General features: G+C 42.8%; 1 protein-coding gene across 3 annotated transcripts in view; it reads right to left on the bottom strand.

Moving 5' to 3' along the window:
- CDC50B (cell division cycle 50 P4-ATPase accessory subunit B) overlaps nucleotides 1-21,067 on the bottom strand; it is a 272,588-nt gene that overhangs the window by 222,789 nt on the left and 28,732 nt on the right. The window contains exon 1 of one of the 3 annotated variants that reach the window (XM_086956402.1): nucleotides 12,160-12,270. The exons of the other annotated variants lie outside the window; for them this stretch is intronic. The gene's annotated coding sequence lies outside the window, so the exon portion shown is untranslated. Of the gene's footprint in view, nucleotides 1-12,159; nucleotides 12,271-21,067 lie in introns of those variants that run through there. 3 annotated transcript variants of the gene reach the window in all.

Genomic DNA, 21,067 nt, shown 5'->3' with positions numbered 1-21,067 from the left:
GAGCTTCTTCCTGAAGGAGAGGTGGTCTTGGGTCAGGTGCAGGTCGGTCGGGAGGGAGTTCCAGGTCTTGGCGGCCAGGTAGGAGAAGGACCTTCCTCCTGTAGTCGTTCTTCGGATGCGGGGGACGGCGGCGAGGGCGTGACTGGCTGATCGGAGGTGGCGTTTGGGAGCGTAGAAGTTGATGCGGTTGTTGAGGTAGCTTGGGCCTTGATCGTGTAGGGCTTTGTGTGCGTGGGTGAGGAGACGGAAGGTGATTCTTTTGTTGACGGGGAGCCAATGCAGGTCTCTCAGATGTCCGGAGATGTGGCTGTGTCGTGGGATGTCGAGGATGAGTCTGGCTGAGGTGTTCTGGATCCGCTGGAGTCTCTTCTGGAGCTTGGCGGTGGTTCCGGCGTAGAGGGCGTTGCCGTAGTCCAGTCGGCAGGTGACGAGGGCCTGGGTGACCGTCTTCCTGGTCTCAGTGGGGATCCACCGGAAGATCTTACGTAGCATGCGCAGGATGTTGAAGCACGACAAGGAGACGGCGTTGACTTGTCTGGTCATGGAGAGGGAGGAGTCCAGGATGAAGCCCAGGTTGCGTGCGTGGTCAGTCGGTTTGGGTGCGGTGCCCAGGGCGGGGGGCCACCAGGAGTCGTCCCAGGCGGAGGGCGAGGAGCCCAGGATGAGGACTTCCGTCTTGTCGGAGTTCAGTTTCAGGCGGCTGGTCGTCATCCATTCGGCTACGTCTTTCATCCCTTCGTGAAGGTTGGCTCTGGCGGCGGCGGGGTCGTTGGTCAGGGAGAGGATCAGCTGGGTGTCGTCGGCGTAGGAGATGATGTTGAGGTTGTGTTGGCGTGCGATGGCCGCGAGGAGGCTCATGTAGACATTGAAGAGGGTGGGGCTCAGCGAGGATCCTTGAGGGACGCCGCAGATGACTTCGGTGGCCTCTGACTTGTACGGTGGTAGACGGACTCTCTGTGTTCTTCCGTCGAGGAAGGAGATGATCCATTCCAGTGCCCTCTCCTGGATTCCGACGTTGCTGAGGCGATGCACTAGGGTGCGGTGGCAGACAGTGTCGAATGCCGCGGAGAGGTCTAGGAGGATGAGGGCCGCTGTTTCTCCGTTGTCCATCAGGGCTCGGATGTCATCGGTGGCAGCGATGAGGGCGGTCTCGGTGCTGTGGTTGGCTCGGAAGCCAGACTGTGAGGGGTCGAGGGATCCATTCGTCTCGAGGAAGGCGGCCAGCTGTTTGTTGGCGGTCTTCTCGATGACTTTGGCTGGAAACGGGAGGAGCGAGATGGGGCGGTAATTCTTGAGTTCGGTGGGGTCCGCAGTTGGTTTCTTTAGTAGAGCACTGAGTTCGGCGTGCTTCCAGCTCTCCGGGAAGGTGGCGGTGTCGAAGGAGGTGTCGATGATGTCCCGCAGGTGGGGTGCGATGACAGCGTCGGCCTTGTTGAAGACGTGGTGAGGGCAGGGGGTCGGTCGGAGATCCGGAGTGGATGGAGTTCATCATGCGGACGGTGTCTTCGTGCTGATCGGAGTCCAGGCGCGGAGGGTGGTGGTGGGGGGCGTTGGTGCGGTCGTGGCGTGCGTCGGTTGAGTGCTGAAGCTGTTGTGTATGTCCGCGATCTTGTTGTGGAAGTAGGAGGCGAGGGAGTTGCAGAGGTCTTGCGATGGGGTGATGTCGTTTCCGGCGTTGGGGTTGGAGAGCTCTTTCACGATGTTGAAGAGTTCCTTGCAGTTGTGTGCGTTGTTGTCCAGCCGGTCCTTGAATGCAGTTTTCTTGGTGGCGCGGATCAGTTGGTGGTGCTTCCGGGTGGCAAGCTTGAAGGTGGTCATGTTGTCCGGTGTTGGTTCCCTTCTCCAGACTTTCTCGAGGGCTCGGCAGTTCTTCTTGGAGCTCTTGAGTTCGTCGGTGAACCATGGGGCTTTCTTACTGCCGGGTCTGCTGGGCGGGGTCCTCAGTGGGGCGAGTTCGTCCGCGCAGTTGCTGATCCACTTCGTGAGGTTGTCGGCGGCCTTGCTGGGGTTCGCTGAGCTGGCGGGAGGGTGCTGGCTCAGGGAAGCGGCGAGCTGGTCGGCTGTGATCTTGTTCCAGCTTCTTCGAGCAACCTGTTGCTGGTGGTGGTGGATCGTCGTTCTTCTGAAGGTGAAGTGGACGCAGCTGTGGTCCGTCCAGTGGAGTCCTGTGGCGTGGCTGAAGGCGATGTCTTTGCTGGATGAGAAGACGGCGTCGAGTGTGTGTCCGGCGAGGTGGGTGGGGGTGGACACCAGCTGCTTGAGTCCGAGGTTGGCGAGGTTGTCGAGCAGGGTGATGGTGTTGCGGTCGTTGTTGTTCTCCAGGTGGAAGTTGATGTCCCCCAGGAGGATGTAGTCAGCGGAGGGGAGGGCATGCGGGCTGACGAAGCTATAACTTTATGGCATGCCTCACAGCAGCCAAGCTGCTCTTGAACATAGCTTACATACATTGCCAAAGCCAATAGCTCTGGCAAAAACGTACCATTGCCATTATAAATTACAATCACTTTTATTTAAGTATTAATTATTTAAAAAAATTAAAAGCCATTGTTATTTGTAATATCAATACATCCAAGTCACATCAATACAAAACATGTGGCATTACAAATGCTAAAAGTGTCACATTAGCTAAAGTTAAAAGTATTGACATTGTAAATCACAAAACATAAATATAAAATGTCATTTACAAAACCAATAGCTCCAACTTTCCTACTGAGAGACCTATTGGCAACGCCAGTGCTTGTTTGAGTGGTCATGCCTTATCAATCGGACTGGAAATCTTGTAGGCTATGTCCATAGAACAAACAAGAGGTATGATGTAGTATAGAAGTTTAGAATGAATACATTTGAATTCTATATTTAAGGGGGTGTCTTTCAAGTCCATTTATATACAACAACTTTAAGATTTAAATCCATCCGGTCAAAGATTCCATATTCTGCTTGATTGTTAGAACATATGCTTTCTTCCTTGAAAGTACATTTCAGGGAAACACATGCTCTAGTGAGTCCAGCACCTGAACTACTTCCCATAGGCTTTGATTTGGATAGGATATACAAAACTTTAAAGGGAGAGATGAATCTAACTTACGAATACGATTAGGATTTCAGTCTTCGACTCATGTCTTTGAGTAACTGTCTACTTACATAATTCGGCACAGCGGAGGCTCTTGACTTCATTGGGCATTTCTTACATCTATTACAGTTTCTTGATACACTCAGACGTTTGATAAGCAAGAATCTTTAACAGTGACTTAGACATTTTACAGATTCACCATCACTTTTCTCACAAGACCTTTTTTCAGTTTTGCCCAGAAGTAGTCCCATATGTGTAGAGACCACGTGCAAGGGCTGACTAATGCTGTAGTTTCAAATAAAGGAACCTAGAGGCATGTAGTGCTTTAAACTTCTACTAAATGCAATAATTTCGCTCAAAGTACATACAGAGAAGAAATTATCTTTCTTCCTTACATCAGTGAACCAAAACTATTCTAATTTTTGTTTGATTTGGCCACTGACAATCAAATGCAGAGATCCTCAGGCGGCTGAGTCTCTATCGAATTTCTGCACCAATCCTTGAGGCGTGCCTTAAGACAGTGTTCACCAGCCTGCTTGTTTCCCAAAAATCACAATATAAACATACATACATACATACATGTGTATATTCAGGGGTTTCAGTCATCCCTCTTAATTTATAGGTCTGTTAAAGTGTCATTCACATTTTGCCTTCACACACTACAGTTTGGGCCAAAAGCATAGCCCTTTTCTGCTATTGGCTCCCTCCAACGTGACTGCAGTTCGCTTGTGTAGATGTTCACATCCAGTTATAAAGTAGTCCACTTCAGTGTCAGAACCCCTAGGCCAATCTCCAATTTCATTTCAAGTTTTTATTCATATCTATTTTTGCGGTGGGTCATTTTTTCCTTTTTTGCAAAACCCATACATGTCTTATTTAGACTACAACATTTTACTAGGGCAGACATAATGGCTTTACCAGTGCTTGCCCAGCTGCATGGGACACAGAAGGGGACAGTCTTGAAGTGCGGGGATTTTGCTACAGCTGCGCATTATATTTTGGTCCTTATGAGTGTTGTTGCAGTGTGTGGCTCATAGATGGCACCCTTAAGTCAGGTTAACCACATGGCTGCTGGGCGTTTTCACCCCCTGTGCTGGAAAATGCCATTTTAGTGGCACCATGACGAGCTCAGCTCGTCATCAGCACACGACACCTTTTGGTGATGACGAGCTGAGCTCGTCATCAGCATCGAAAGGGTTAAAGCTGGGAGAGCGAAAGTTCTTGGTAGGGATTTTATAGCGCAAGGCCTTCACATTTTTCACTTTAAGCATTTATGGCAGCTGTTTGCGTTTGGCCGACCAAAGAATAGTACTACTATCAGACGGTTAAAGTAGGCTTGCGTGGGGAAAAACAGGTTGTACCATAGCTCTACACTTGCTATTGATGGAAGGTAATGTTGTCTGGGCCAGAGGTAAGGCAGGTATTACCCAAGGGAGACACTGTTTTGGCCGATTGCAAGAGGGCTGTACACTCTAGAAACAAAGCCTGCCTTGTAGCCTGCAGTATAGTTATCTCAGTACAGTCTGTAGTGTCCAGAAACTAATTCAAGGAAAGTATCTCTACACCGTATTCTTAATTATACTACATTTAAGGTATTTATAAAAGCACCAGCCCAGTCCAGGAACAGCAGAAATTTCCCACAGGCACTTGGGGACGTTTCCGAAACAGAGCCCCCGTGACTTTCTCAGTCTCCTCAGCCGAATCAGACGGCTCTGAGTTACCAGAGGGTCCCAGTACCTCATCCCACGGTAATCCGCCACCCCCACATTTTTTAGGCAGGGGCCAACAGAGGAATATAGACCCCCCCAGAGGGAGAGGGAGAGGCAGAGCAAAACCGAGGTACAACTTCCCCCCAGGAGAGCGCCAAACCAGGAATCGCTTCTACCAATGGGGCTACCAATATTGAATGCGGAAACATCTCCGCAATCCAATATGCAATCTAATATGGAAACTATACCCATATTTAACCTCTCCAGTCACCAACTAAACTCTACAGACATTTCCCTTCTAAATAGAGGACTTTCCTTCGTCCCCTCAGAAAAGCCTAATTGGTTTAACATTCAGTCAGAGATTTTTCAGTTTTTCAGAAAGATAAGACTACAAGCTTTTTTCAAAGACAGAGAAGTTGCCTTAAAATATGACACCACAGGGCTACGCCCTAATTCCTCTTTTAACCCAGCAACTAGCATTATGCCTCCCGAAGTAATTACTTTTGAACATCTAATCCTTCGCGAGCTAGACAACCTGAAAAAAGACTACAGATATACACCATATAATATCAGCAGAGAAGAAAGAAATAGTCTCATTGAACTTAAACTTAATGACACTATTGTGATAAAACCCTGTGACAAAGGGGGAGGGATTGCAATTCAGGATCGCAACTCTTATGAAGCTGAAATTGAGCGTCAAATTAATAATACATCACATTACGAGAAACTGAGGCACAACCCAACAAAAGATATTAGTGAAAGGATCCAGCACATCACTAAGAATGCCTTAGAAGAGGGTTATATCAGTAAAAATGAATATCTGTTCCTAAACAATAAGGAACCCCGCACCCCAGTACTGTATACCCTTCCCAAATTACATAAAGACCTGAGAACACCACCAGGGAGACCTATCCTTTCAGGATGTGGTTCTATTTTAGAACCCTTAGGGAAGTACATTGACTTCTTCATAAAGGACTTGGTAAAAGACACAGCCACATATATCAAAGATACCACACATCTAATAAACCTGATCGAATCCCATCCATATCATCCTGAGTCAGAAATTCTTGTCACCCTTGACATAGAATCATTATATACGAACATTCCCCAACAAAAAGGAATGGATGTAATTCGTAACCATCTCAATAAGCGTCCAGCACCCCATCAAGTGCCTACAGATTTTATAATGAATCTACTTGAGATTGCCCTTACCATGAATTATTTCCTCTTTAAGGACACATACTATAGACAATGCAAAGGGACATCTATGGGGGCTATTTTTGCCCCCAACTTTGCCATACTCTTCGTAGATAACCTAGAATCTAATATCATTCTTAATACAGGCAACCCGTACCGAGACAACATTCTTAGCTGGCGCAGATACATAGATGATGTGCTTATGATTTGGAAGGGGGATGAAGACACCCTGAAAAAATACTGTGAGTGGCTGAACAGCAGTCAATCAGATCTGAGATTCACCTTTAACTTTGATAAACATGAGATTGATTATCTAGATGTAACCATCAAGTGTCATGAGGAGGAATTATATACTACACTCTTCAGAAAGCCTACAGAGCGTAATACGCTCCTAGAATACCATAGTTCTCACCCAAGGGCCCTCCGGGATGGTCTTCCCTACGGCCAATTCCTCAGAATTAGGCGTAATTGTAAATTTAAAGAGGATTTCTTCTTAGAAGCTGAAACCCTATGTACAAAGTTGTTGAACAGGGGCTACCCCAGAAAACTGGTGAGAAGATCTATGAAGCGAGCTTGGTACGCCCATAGAGAACATCTCCTACAACCAAAAAAGAGAGAAACACTGAAGAGAATAACCTGTGTTACAACATTTGGCACCGTTAGTAATAAACTGTGTAAAGCAATCAAGAAACATTGGCCTGTATTATCTCCCTTGGAACTTAATACAGGGATGCCCTTATTCTCTTTCAAAAGAGGTCGCAATTTAAAAGACCATTTAGTGCGAGCGGCTACTATAACCAAAAAAAACACAACAATAGAGACATGTCTAAATCTACCACCTATTGTAGGGCATTACAAATGCAACAACTGCACTGCATGCGAATTCACGGGAAATACTAAGGTGTTTGAATATGAGAACTGTAAACACATATTGAAAACGTTCACTAATTGTAACTCTAAAAATGTTATATATTGTATCAAATGTCCATGCCAACAACTGTACATTGGCCAAACTACACAGCAGATAAAGACCCGGATTTCGCAACACAGGAGCAGAATTCGCTGTAAGGTGCTATCTGCACCTCTAGTGGAACATTACGTGGAAAAAGGACATTCGGAAAATGAGCTACATTGGCAAGTGGTTGACCAACTTTTGCCTAACATCAGAGGAGGAAACCAACAGGCAATCCTGAATCGCCTTGAATGTAAATGGATTTTTTTATGCAAAAGCATTGAGAAAGGACTCAACACTCTTGATGAGTGGAACAGCTGTGGCTAAAATCCTAACCGATTGTCCGACTTTATGAGCACGAAGCATAATGTTTTAGAATTTGAAAAGAATGCGTTAATATAACTTGAAATGTATAGCATTTAATTTACATGCAACTGCGATTACCCACTTGCGCTATGCTTTTACTTCTTCACTGAGCAGGCGCATTGCTAACAGACACTTTACCCCCGGGCATGCGCAGTTACCAAGCCAATCCAGGGTTCCGTAAGCAATAATTCCTTAGCGCATGCGTAAAAACAGAACCAGGAAGTAACTGTTCCAGCGCTTCCAGTCGCCGTAGGAGTGATGCAGAGGTAGTTTAGCCGCGGACCGCGGAGATTCAGTAAGTAAATGCGTCGCCCAGACCGGTGCCCCATGCCTATACATTCGGTTTGGCTTACAACGGGACCGGATTACTTAATTTCTAAATGCTTCCCTTTTGTCCATTGCAGTTCCCGCCGGAACGTAGGACATCGACTATTACCGGGTAATGTGAACTCCTTTGCAATACCGGCTAACATAGCTTGTATCACACGAAAACGTATTCCTGATTCTCACCCCCTTAAATCTTCTTTCAGAAAATTGATCCGCTCCTATTAAGTATACCTACCTCAGAAATACGAGTCATTGGACCTTATCGGTAACGGTTTATATTTGTTTTTGCTAAAAAATTTACAATACTTTGTTTTTCCAAACTTGTTTAACCTTGGGTTCATCTCATTTTTTAGACTATGATGAACCTTTTTTGAGCTAGAAATACCTTACAAGAATGAATAAATAATGTAATTCTTGTCCCATGAAAAAATGTAAGTAAGTCACTAGCTAATATATTAGATTGCTGGTTCAGAGGTTTAGTACATGGCTAAATGAATCCTCCTTGATCCCTTTGCTCTAGATAGTTGAACCAAGACAATTCAGTATCAACAACTTGATCGCCGAGTCAGATAATTAACTCATCAACTCGTGCAAAGTAAGCAGCTACGCTAGATACAAAAGCGCGTAAAATAAACCTTAACAACAAGTTTTTTCCTCTGAATGAAAATAAAGGCGCGTTAAATTTACCTACGCTTGACACAAAAGCGCGCTAAATCCTAACCATAAGTTTCTCCTTTCAATGTAAATAAAAGCGCTTTACTTTCACGGTTCGCCCTAGATCTACATTTGTAGAAATGTGCATGAATTATATGCCACTGGGAGCACCATTCACTTTGTTTTTAGAAACTATGTTTATGTAAGGATATAATAATAAGAAACTTTAATTTAATTTTTTCAGGAAAGCTCACGTCCTGATGATGATCTAAAGTCATTTTAGATCGAAACGCCGTCGACCCTTGCAAGGAAACTCCCCTACCCTATTGTATATATTTTTTTGGGGAATACCCTTGCTTGTGACACTCTGTATATAGTTTTTTAATATCTCACTTAGTCACTATAAGCACTTTGTCACATATGTGAGCACCTGAAAAACGAGAAAATATAATTGTGAAAACATTAATAAAGTCCTTTATATGTTTGTTACCTTACAAAACCGTCTCCCAAGATTAATTCAATTGACAAAATTATACCTTTCTTTACTAGGACCTTCTAAGGCCACCCAAAACCATTGTTTTTCTTTAACCAGTCCTAAAAGGCAGCACAGCGCTATACGTTTTTACGGAGTGAACGAATGTCAAATCAGAAGTGATCAAATTCACAGCTTCACAGTGGTGGGAAACTAGAAAAGGAAGGGATAAAGAGTAAGATGGGAGGAGGATTCAGATGAGATGCAACTGGAGATATTTCCAGAAGAGAAACAACGGAGGAGCAGTTCTGGGGTGGAATAGAGGGGTTGCTTCAGCGCTTTAGCCAACATTCAGAGAAAGCGTGCTAGTGTGCGCATGCTTTGGGAGCCTTACATTTTCAGCCCGGCCATGGATGAGCCTCTAGCTATGTGGACAACATAAGACACGTTGCATTTAAGATCTAGTAGGTAGTAGTGTTGCCTTAGAAATACCAATGTCTTTGAAGTGGATTTTGGAAGAGAGAGGGAGCCAGTGCAGCTTTATACAGAGGAGTCTGTTCTTGATGAGAACATTACTAAACAATGGGGAAACCAAAAAATACACAGGACCTGGGTATCTAATAGTACAAGAACAATTGGTCCCAACTGGATTATTTCAACATATATAGTATCCAAAATATAGAAAACAGACTCAAGAAGATGCAAAACTGTTGACTTTGAGCATAAGTTTGAACATAAATGTATTTTCTTCTTCAGACGTTATAATAAGTTGCTCCAAAATGAGTAGGACAGGGATTGGAAAAAAATGCTTGTGATAGAAATTAAGTAGAAGACAAAAATTATGGATAAAATCAATGTATACAAACTCATATGAAAAAAACCTATATGGAATTTCCTTGTAATACTGATTTACAACATCTTCCTTAGCAACTTATGTCTTGGAACAGAGATAAGAATCGTATTTCCAGTACAGGTAATAGGAATGTGTCAAATGAGCACTTTTTTCCAATCACTCTCCTACTCACTTTGGAGCAATTTACTACAACGTCTGGAAAAAAAAATATTTATGAACAACCTTATGACAAAATTCAACAGTTTTGCATCTTTCTGAGAGTCTGCTTTCTATACTTTGGGTAGTATTAATATTGAAATATTCCCTTTGGGACAAATTGTTCTTGCACTGCTTGATGAGAACTTGGTCACGCACTCAATGAACAGCAAAGGCCACTGAAGTCAGAGTATTTTCTGGCATGTCAAAGCACAATAGCTCACACAGTGATCAAAATAACATTTACTACCATACACAGTCCTGCGCAACTTAGAAAGTCATTGCAATAAAGTGGAATTTGTTTATGTATACAGTCTGCAAATCCTCCATTTCAATTACTACGTCAATGATAAGAGCAGTCTCTGGTCTATTTCAGGCGCCAATCCTATCTTCATCATAAAATGAACCTTTACAAGGCTGAAAAGGTTCATAACAGCTGCACAGTCAGTCCGAAGCAAGTAAACATTGTATAGTGTGACAGAGAGGACAGGAAAATCCAGTTTTTGGCCAAAGGCGTAGCCAGAAAAAAAAAAAAGAAACTACTCCTAACCATGTCTCAAATGGCCCTGAGCGAGTGAGCTAAGCAAGCCTGGGCCCAGGCACTCCTTCAGGGGTTCTTGTCCTGAGGGAATTCTGAAAACAGTGTCAGAGCTCTAAGTGCCCATACAGAACCTTCTGGTAACATTGTACCTTTCTTCCAAATTTAGCAAAGACTGCAGACTGTTGCTACAATTCCACAAAGATGTTGAACAGTTCTTCTAATGAAAACAGGGTCACTTGATGCATTTTAAAGAACAATTTTCAAATACATTGTTTAAAATGCTATAGGTTTCACTGGCAGTTCTGAAGGGCTTCACCTATGTGAAACAAGGCTTATATAGCTTTTACTTGTTCCATCTCTCTCATCTTTCTTCTGTCTCTCCATATTTCTTATTGTCATTCATATCATATTTCCATCTTTATTTCCATATTTCTTTCCATATTTCTGCTTCAAACACACCCAAAACCTTCAGTCTTTCTTTCCGTAGGTTAGGTTTTGTATTTATAGCATAGCATTCCGCTGGAGAGGTATTTTGGCGTTAAAATAAGAAAAGACTTAAACCATCTTTAGATCATGCAGACAGGGATCCTCGCAAGAGTTACGTGATGGTGTAAACAGTCAAGTCTTCAAAGTTCCAAAATTTGTGCAGGTTAGATTCTCTGCGAAGATGGAGGGGCAAGGAGTTTCACACGATAGCCGCCTTCACGGAAAAGGCCCAACCATTGACCATTTTTAAATGGAACTTTTGAAACTTATAGAAATTTGTCCTAGATCTCAACGCTAGGCTGGGACAGTATCAGCGGATCCAGGGATTCAATGGGGATTTAAAAAAATTACTTCTGTATGAGATCTTTCTCCGTGAGCCAGTGCATTGTAATCATGGCCAGAGTGATGTGACACCTTGGGCGAAGTCCCAGGGCCAGCCTTGCAACATAATTCTGGATGGACTGTAACATGTGGACCAGATAAAGAGGTAGATCAAATCTGCAACAGATTACAAAATGGAAACAGATGGAGACCAGTTTAAATAAACCGGTCTTGACAACTTCTACAATCTAGTCAGTTAAGGTCAATGACATCTGTTTTAATGCCCAGATTTGTTTTTTTGTTTACACGGAGCACCAATAGAGGCTTCGATGTCAATGATATAGACAAAGAGGGATCTCCTAACAAGGGGTCAGTCTCTTAGGGTAGAGAATTTGTAGGAGATTCAACTGTATCCAACACTCAATTGTAGAGAGACACTCAAAAAATTCTTACAGCAAGTGGTCAGGTGTTTCCTGTGCTCCTAAGAAAAATTATTTACACATGTAATACTCAAAGGATTGAAATAGATTAACCAATGGAATTCTAAATAAATGAAACAGGGGGCAATGTCACACTTTGAGGAACTCCACAAACACATGATCTGGCAACAAAGGTTTGAAACGAAAATTAAAAGGATCTTCGAAACCCTTCAAAAAAGCTTGATATTGTTCTTCTAGTTCGCAAAGCTTGTTCAACAAAAGTTGGTAGCAGTGGTTGGTATCAAAAACTGCTGAGAGATCTGAAATAATCAGGGCAGCGGAAATGTTAGACTCTACACAGTGATTGAAGTCATCTAAGGCCGGCAGAACAGTCACCTCAGTACAGCACCCAGGGCAGAAGCCGCTCTGGGCAGGATGGGGATGGAGAAGTTGGTTGGATTCTACCATCTCGAACTACTGGTGAAAAACCGCTTTCTCCAACAATTTGGAAAAGTACAGCATGTGTGAAATAGGTCCGTAATTGGCCTGATATTTGGGATCTAGTGCAAGATTCTTAAGAGAGGAGTAATACTTGGCCAATTTCCAAAGTTCAGGGATCCAACCGGACAATAAAGAGGAGTTTATGATGCCTCTAGGCCACTGTGATCTTGAAGCAGGTAATTCTTATGAAGTCTTGGTGGTAGGAATCTGAAGGAGAAGCAGAAGATTCATTGGTATGAACTACCACAGCAATATTCTCTATACTGAGAGAATGAAAGTAAGTTTATAAATCCACAAGGCTTGGAAATGGTAACATAAGGAGAAAAGGCTTTAGAAGATTGGCGTTTTTGTACAGTTGCCTGAACAGTAAATATCTTACTATAAAAGAAACCAAAATAAGATTACACCTTTTTTCTGATACAGAAGGATCAGCTTGTTTTCTAGGGTTCCTCAATTAAACAATGACCAAGAACATTGCTGCGGTCAGGTTACAACTTTAAAAAGGCTTACCATCTTATCTTTAGTTTATTTCTTTTCTTGTTTACTTCCTTTCAGTCATTTCTTCTTTCCAACATTCATTGTTTTCATTTCCTTTCCCTGTTTTGCAAATTCTTTCTAGCATTTGTTTCCACTTTATCTTCCTTACTACTTTATTCCTTTATTTTTAAGATTCCATTCTGGTTTCTCTTCTTCCTTTTTTATGCTTTTTTCCAACTTTCTCCCCTTTCCTTTTTCACTCTACATTCTTTCGTTTTTCCATCTTTGGTTCCTTCTCTCATCCCCATTTGTCTTTTTTTCCATCGATTATCCATCCATCTCTATATCATTTGCCATTTTTTCAAGAACCGCCCTAGTCGTCAACCATCTTGCTGTCTTTTATCTGTCCTTTGCCCCATCATTTTCCTTTCTGTCTTCTCAATCCTTCTCTCATCATCCACTGGGCTCCCATTTTTCTACCTTGCTTCTCTCCATTCGTCTACACATTTCTCTCCATTTATGTCCTCCAGCTATCCTTACTTCGTCCATCCTTCTCTCCATACATTTGTCTCTCACCGATCCTTCTATCCATCCATGTATCCCTCTCTGCACTTATCCTCTCTTCTTTGCAGGCATTCATGCATCCTTCCTTCACTCCATCCATCGTTAATCCAACTATCCTTCCCACCGTCCAGCTATCCAAGCACCTCTATCTCTATCCATTTCGAGCTCTATCATTTAGTACCCCCACCATACAGCTCCTTCACACTATTCTCTCGCAAAGGTATTTTAAACGCTTCTCTTTGGAAAATGCCTTTTGGCTCAAGTCAAAAAAGCCATAAACAATTTGTGTTTCTATTACTTAAACTAAGGGTGCTCATTTATTCAACGGTGGTTCCTTTAATATGTCGCATCTGCAAGAAAATGGACTAATGTTGGTCTTTCAGCGTTAGTCAGAAGATTAAAATGTATTGGAAGCTACTGTGTTATTTAATTTTCCAATTCGAAATCAAAACTAATAAACACAAACATCGCAACAGAAAGACTTCAACACAAAATTATTATTATTATATTTAATAATATTCATATTCGTTTTTGGAAAGGACTTTCTTCATTTCCGGTTTCTTGGTGCTAGCTGAGGCCTTATCTGGCTCCAGGTCAAAGATCCAATGATCTAATGTCCAGGAATGTTACCTAAAACTACAAAGCCAGGTTTCTATGGTTCTTGAAAAAGCTGAGAGGGTCAATTTCGCCCTAGAAGACTGTAAAGACAGTGGAAAAGCTTTTCAGAGCCTGTGAGCTGAAAATTCAAATCTAAAGCCTTGAATGTGGGGCCTCCCAAATCTGTAGGCAACACCAAAGTACTAAGCACCTGGTAGATGGCTGTGCATGGATTAGTGCAGAAATACACCTTGTCCGATTCTTCATTAATATATAAATAAAGGTTGGAATCAACTATGGGAACAAACTTCAAAGTTGTTTTGCAGGGAATAGGAAATGGTGCTCAAAGTGTGAAACTGTCCATTCTAGAAATGATGCTCACAGCAGAAAACCCTTCTAGGAAATTACAGATGTTGGTCTGATATTCATCTGGTGGGTCTTCATCCTAGAAAATAAGGCCTTACAAAAATAGCAACAGGTACAACAAAAAGAAGAATACCTTCTAGCTAGTATTGAAAAGTGTAAAAACCAGAATTGTTTACAAAAGACAAACATAGATTATGCACGTTCACTACAATCAAGGCTAACATTACAGGCATGGTTTTGTTAGAGGGCTACCATCATTATATTATCCCTTTGAATCACACTCCTTTCCGACTAGTGGCATTTTTCTACCACCATGTTTAAAATCTACCAACATTTACAGCTATTTTGCCAGTGCCATTTCTACTGAGGGCAGTAATTACCAGCGGCAGATAAGACCATATAGAAGTGGAAGAAAGAATACCGATACAAATGGAATTACCACCAGGTCAAGTGGCGATTTTGACAGAATTACATTTTCTACAAGGGTACATAACTCAGGGCAAGATCCTCTAGAAACAGAACACAAAAGTGACTTGGCACAATCCCAGTATGCCCGTCCTACATCCCAGAAGTGTATATTCTTTATGGAAGATGAGGGAAACTGAGCTGGCTAAACCCTAAACCCCCGCAATCTACACAACACATACAACATTCTCTGGAGAAAGCCTCCACTGCTGCAAAACTACTTTGGAGTATTTAAAAAAAAAAAAGCAAAAAAAAGTTCACATAAAATATTAGAAGTCAAACAGCAACAAGTAAAACATTCAAAGAGCCTTCAAGCACGACCTTAACTCACAGAATGGAATGCAGTGCATCTGCAAACCACATCATACTGGTCATTGCGAATGCGTTACTCATGAGTAACGACCCCCTCACTGCTCAGAAAAATAGTCTCCCCTACTAAAGAAAAATCTTAAAACTGGAAACACCTTGAGAGTCTATTAGTGTATAAAATACATGTGCTGTGTAAATTGTACTGAGAAGTTTGGCAACACACCATAGAACACAAACACACTTACAATTTCCAAAAAGGCCTGGGTTTTGTTTCCTAGAGGTCCTAAAAAGCAGATGTCAGGGACAGCCACACTCCCTGAAACGAGGAGGCATCATCTAGAAGTCTGCATCTTTGCATCTGCTGTGGGCCAACCTTGGTACAGAGCCTGACTGGTTTGCAGAGAGGGGCGTGGAGGGCACCATTGCTGGAGTAAGACTACCTAGAGAAGAAACCCAGCAACAGTGCCTGGGTGGTGGAAACTGTCCAGGGTTGTAGACTGGCAAGAGGGATAGCGCAGGTGCCAAACACAGTGCTAGAGCGGATCATCCCGCATCTGCATTTCGCATCTGGCGCAGAGCTGAAGGAAAGCAAGAGTGGACTGTTGCCCATAGTCAGAAATGACACGAGTATTGAAGAGGACCTTCAAGTAACTTGCTACAGACTGGTGCACTGCACCAACAGTGGCCTTAACTACAGCCCATGGTCTCCCCATGCTGTACCCTAGGATTGGTCACTGGTGCAAACACCACCCATGACTTTGCCAGCACGGAACTGATTAACACACTGGGAACTCGAGGGTGGGCTCTTGAACGTTTGGAAGGGGGTTTTGTACTGGGCCAGTTTTCTCCTGTGGAGCTTACTGCAGCAACCACAGACAAGCTGAGGCATTTGGGGTTCCCCCAGAACCATAAAAAGAGGCCAGGCATGACCACAGTACACCACAGGGATGAATTTGCACCAGGATCCCACCGTTATGAGTGAAGATAAACCTGAGCTGGTTTGAGCGCAAGCTCACACAGGAAATAGAACAGACTAAGGCCTAATTCTGAGGTGAACTGAGATCAAGTGCCCCAAGAGGAGTCATAAACTGCCCTTGCATTCAATTTCACCATAAGCCTGCTACTATGATTTTGCCTTGATCACTATATTAATGCCTTTCACCCATATAACCCTGTGCCCAGGTTTATATCATCTATGTGTAGTACTGCTCAGTGGATAATATATGGGATAAAGTAACCCCTGACATACACAATAAGGTTATTGCAAGTCAGCGAGGATTTCCATGACCATATAGAGGAAGTTGATTTAAAAGTCCATGGAACGTTGGGGCGACTTGAAATATCCTTTCAATGTACTGCAGAGTGTATTTTATTCCTTATAACATATGTTCACATCATCACCCTTTCCTCAAGATGATTAAATCATCACTCATTCATATTCTTTACAGACAAGAGGAATACAACAGAATCTGTAATACAAAATCAAACAAACATCAAAAAGCTTTTAGTATTTTTTGCAAACCAAATTTTAATCAGTTTAATGTAATCCAGATTCAATAACATTCTGCCCCTCCGAACGTTAAGAAACATTAAGAAAGGTCACCTTTGCTGTACCCCATGGTGTTGCATAAATAGCTCCTTTCTTCGAATCACTTTATCTTTTTAGAAAAAGATATGACAAGTAGTAAAAACCAGTTCTTTTTTTGCTCCTTTACACTTGAGCTATAACTATGCTTCATGACCGGTCTTTCCCATGGCATATGGCAAGTAAGAACTCAAGTGTAATAACTTATTACTGTTGACTCATTACAAGTAGCTTGTAATACGGAAATCAGAGATGGTGTTTTCCACAGGAATTGCAGTACACATGCATTTTAAGTATTTCTTTCTTAGGTTGCAGCCTACCAGACAGCACAGCTGTCTATTTTGCTAAAGACATCTTAGGGGCATTCGGAAAGTGGACCTAGGAATGCATTGCACCCGTTGCTTACAATCCATTCGCCTTTTGGTTTATAACTCCCAATTTCTGGCTTTCTATTTGCTTTAGGCTGTCCAGCTTGAGTTCGTCCCACCCACTCCCCAAACTTTGTTTAATGTACTCTTCCACGAACTTCCTCTCTGTAAACATGCCTTTAAATCCTGTTCTTATCTTGTTACATTTGCTTTGTGTTCAAAGACAGGGGTCCAATGTCAGGCTCTGTCAGCCAGGGAGCTTGTTGTTTATTTTTCCTTTCTCTGACTTCAAAGTGGGAGGATTTCTGTAATAATAATGATGGCTAGTGGGGGCTGCGTGAGGAAGGCTGTACAGATGTTATTCTCTTCTAGCACACAACCAAATTAAAATGTTTAATATGATCTGTATTGACAATCAAATCAATACATTGGGTGAACACATTTCCACACTGTCTTTTGTGCACTGTAAACTTGTCAGAAAAAAACTGTACAAGTGTAAATGTAATGGGCATTTCAATTGATGATGTGTTGTCTGTAATGGCAGTGCGCTACCATACCATGCATACTCCAAAACATCCCACTCCAATCTATACTGCAGCACTCCACACCACTGCACTCTGCACCACTCCACGTCACTGCACTCTTCTCTGCACCATTCCACTCTGCATCACTATACTTTATGCCAATGCACTCTACCCCACACTACTCTACTATGCACTCTACAACACTTTGTGCTACTTTACTCTAGGTCACTCTTCTCTGCAGCATTGCACTCCACACCATTGTACTCTATTCTGCACCACTCCACTGTTTATCAGTGGACTCTATGCCAACTCACTCTACGCCACTCTAGTCTACTCTGCACCACTGAACTCTACTGAAACAATCTAGTGCACTGCACTCTGTGCCACTGCTCTAAGCCCCACTCTATGTCACTGTACTCTATGCCAATGCACTCTACGCCACTGTACTCAAAACCTATGCACTATACAATAATCTACTCTGCACCACTTCACTCTATGCCACTACACTCTAGACCACACCATTGTAGAGTCACTACACTCTATTCTACTCTGCACCACTGTACTCTACGCCACTGAATCTCTACACCACTATTCTGCACCACTGTGATGGAGCAAGGACTCATAGAAAAATACTTGCTCGGATGCAAACCCCTCATTTAACTGACTAATGTGTTAATAATTACGTATTGTGTAAAACTACCATGCACCACATAAACACATAAATCAGTGAAACTTGCATATGTGTTTGCTAACGTTAACCAACTCAAACGAAGTACTAAAATCGCTTTAACAGGTAAATCTTTACTGCACATGCGTCAACTGCATCTACGTAATATGACGCATTAAAGCTTGGAGGGAAATTCTTGCACATGAGCAAAAGGAATTAAAATGGAGTCTTGCTTGCTTGCATGGCACCTTCTTAGCTGAAAACGAAATCGAGCTGTTTTACTAATGCTAATGCGGGGAAAGTAATAACAAGTAAAGGGAGTTAGAGTAGAGACGGGTGGTATACAGTGAAACCATTTACTTTTAAAAATAACATCTGTCTTTCTGACTTTATCACTAGGACGTATTTGGGTCTCTCGTGTATGGTCGAAGTGAGCAAAATTCATGTGATATTTGCACAGGACAACTGAAAGTCAACTCGGAAGAATGATGTGTGGGCCGGGAAGAGGACAAGGTCGAAATTTTCCCACAGCTTGTGAACCAGCTGTGAAAAAGTCAAAATGAATGAGACTACAAGTTCAATTGTCAACATTTGTCGCAAATGAAATGTGAAAGCAGGTGGAAAAATAAAAACATGAATTAATATTAAGGGGATGGGTTTGTTAACAAGATCTCCCCCCTTGCCTGTCCAATTAGATTTTGTATTTTTGCGATATTGAAACTTTAGTGGCTGGTAGATGAAGAGCACAGGGTATAACTGAGGTAGCGTTAGTTAGTGAATTAGCAGATCTCGGGATGCTGTTGGAGAGAGAAGTTGATGCTGAGATGCTGTGAGCCGCGGGAGCTGTCGGAGCAGCGAGAGATGCGGATGAAGAATCGAATACAGAACCATCTATCCTAATTTAATTAGGGTTAGACAGAAGATCGCGGAAGAATCTCGAGGAGGAAGAGTGTGTCAGAGAGGGGTATGATGCAAGAGTTGGTGCTAGAGAGGTCATCTGTCCTGTCCTGAATCCGGTCCTAAAGCCTTTGTCTCCTGAACTATCCCAGGGGACCCTTAACAGCCCTTTGGTCAGGGGGTTGGCCTTCACACCATCCTTGGTAACTATAATTTCATGCATTTGCAGATGTTCTTTTCTCTCTGTCCTCTCCTTTCTGAGCATAAATCATTGCGAAGTCTTTAAAGTATGGTTGATGATTGAACTTTCTTCCTATGAGTGATGGTGACTGTACTGCATTTTTGAAGTGGTTCATCTGCAATTAATTTAGATAAAGACTTGAAACTTTGGTTATCTAGTTCAAGGTATAGAGAAGTTTTAGAATTATGTTCATTGCCACCATCAATTAGTTCGACTAATGGTCCATCGAACAGAGGAAATAACTTTTTTATCAGTGAAAGGTTAGTTAGGAATGGGGAATAACAAATCTTGATTTTTGTGATCACCCCCACAAACATGGACACCAGCGGTTTACTCAATTGTGTGTGTTTATGGGCCCATGTAAGTATATGGTAGTAGAGTATATGCCATTTGTATGCCGCTGGATCAACCACATTCTTCCCCCGTATCCTCAGCAACACTGCACTTTACTCTATACCACTGGACTCAACACAACTTTATTCTACTCTGAAACAATCTACTCTGCAACGATCTACTCTGCCATTGCACTCTACGCCACTACACATCACTCCGCTCCATGCCACTGCACACTTTGCCACTTTACTCAAAAATAATAAACTTGACACCACTGCACTCTATGGCAATCTACTCTGCACTACTGCATGCCACTATACTCTACTGTACCCTACTCTACGCCACTGCACTCTACTGTGCACCACTGCACTCTTCACTACTCCAAATCATTCCACAAAACTGATTTCTATCCCACTACTTTAGACCATTCCACCCTGAACCACTACCCTACACCACTTCTATGCCACTGCACTTTATGCCACTCCAATTAACACTGTGCCACTCTACACCGCTCTACGCCACTGTGCTCTACCCTGCACCCCTATACTCTACCCTGCACCACTCAGAAACAATCTTCTTTATGCCACTGCACTCCACGCCATGCCACCCCACACCACTGCACTCTACGCTGCACAACTTCCCTCTCCACCACTTTACTCCAAACCAATGCACTCCATGCCACTGTACCTATGCCAACTACTTTGCACCACTGTATGTTACACAACTATACTCTACAATATTCTACTCTATTATTATTATTATTAGTGTTATTATTATTATTATGAGCTTATAAAGCGCACTTATACCCAAGTGCGTCTTGGTGCCGGAAACTGACTCCCTAGAGCACATACAGATCTAATCCCTGAATAACCAGGTCTTAAGCCCCTTTCTGAAGGAGATGAGCTCCGATGCATCCCTAAGATGAGTTCCAGCCCTTAGCTGCACCATAGGAGAAGCTGTTTCCTCCCCAAATGGCATTTTCTATTCGTGGCACCACAACTAGCCTGCCTTCGGCCGAGTACAAGGCTCTCCCTGGCATGTACCATTTGAAACACCTACTCAAAAACTCTGGGCCACATTCCATCAGAGCTTTAAAGACAATGCACAGTGCTATAAATTGTGCTCGTCTTATAACTGGCAGCCAATGCAGTTGCCGAAGTCCCTCGCGTACCGAGACAAACCTTGGGGTCCCTGTCAGTAGTCGTGCCACCGCCTTTTGTACCATCTGCAGTCTGTAGCTATGGCCTAGATGTATCAAGATTCCTTTTTGCGAATCTTAAATAGCGATTTTTTGCGAATCGCTATTTAGAATTCGCAAAATGGAATGTATGTAAAAAATTGCATTTTTTTGCGATCCCTTAATATTCTTTATTTGCGAATTCGCATTTTGCGAATTCGCAAATAAGGAATAATTCCCCATGCATTCCTATGGGCCAGGAGGCCCATAGGAATGATTGTGCAGTAATTCTCAAATTGCGAATTCGCAATTTGCTAATCGCAATTTGAGAATTATTTCAAGGGTGCAGGGGTGTCTCATGGACACCCTGCTGCACCCCTGAAACTTACATGTGTGTGCATATGGCACACATACATGCCCTATGGGCATGTATG

This window comes from Lissotriton vulgaris, chromosome 2_1 (genome assembly GCF_964263255.1).
Source record: "Lissotriton vulgaris chromosome 2_1, aLisVul1.2, whole genome shotgun sequence".
In the NCBI taxonomy this organism is placed as follows: Eukaryota; Metazoa; Chordata; class Amphibia; order Caudata; family Salamandridae; genus Lissotriton; species Lissotriton vulgaris.
Note: the sequence above shows the minus strand (reverse complement) of the source record. Positions and strands in the feature narration are given on the sequence as shown.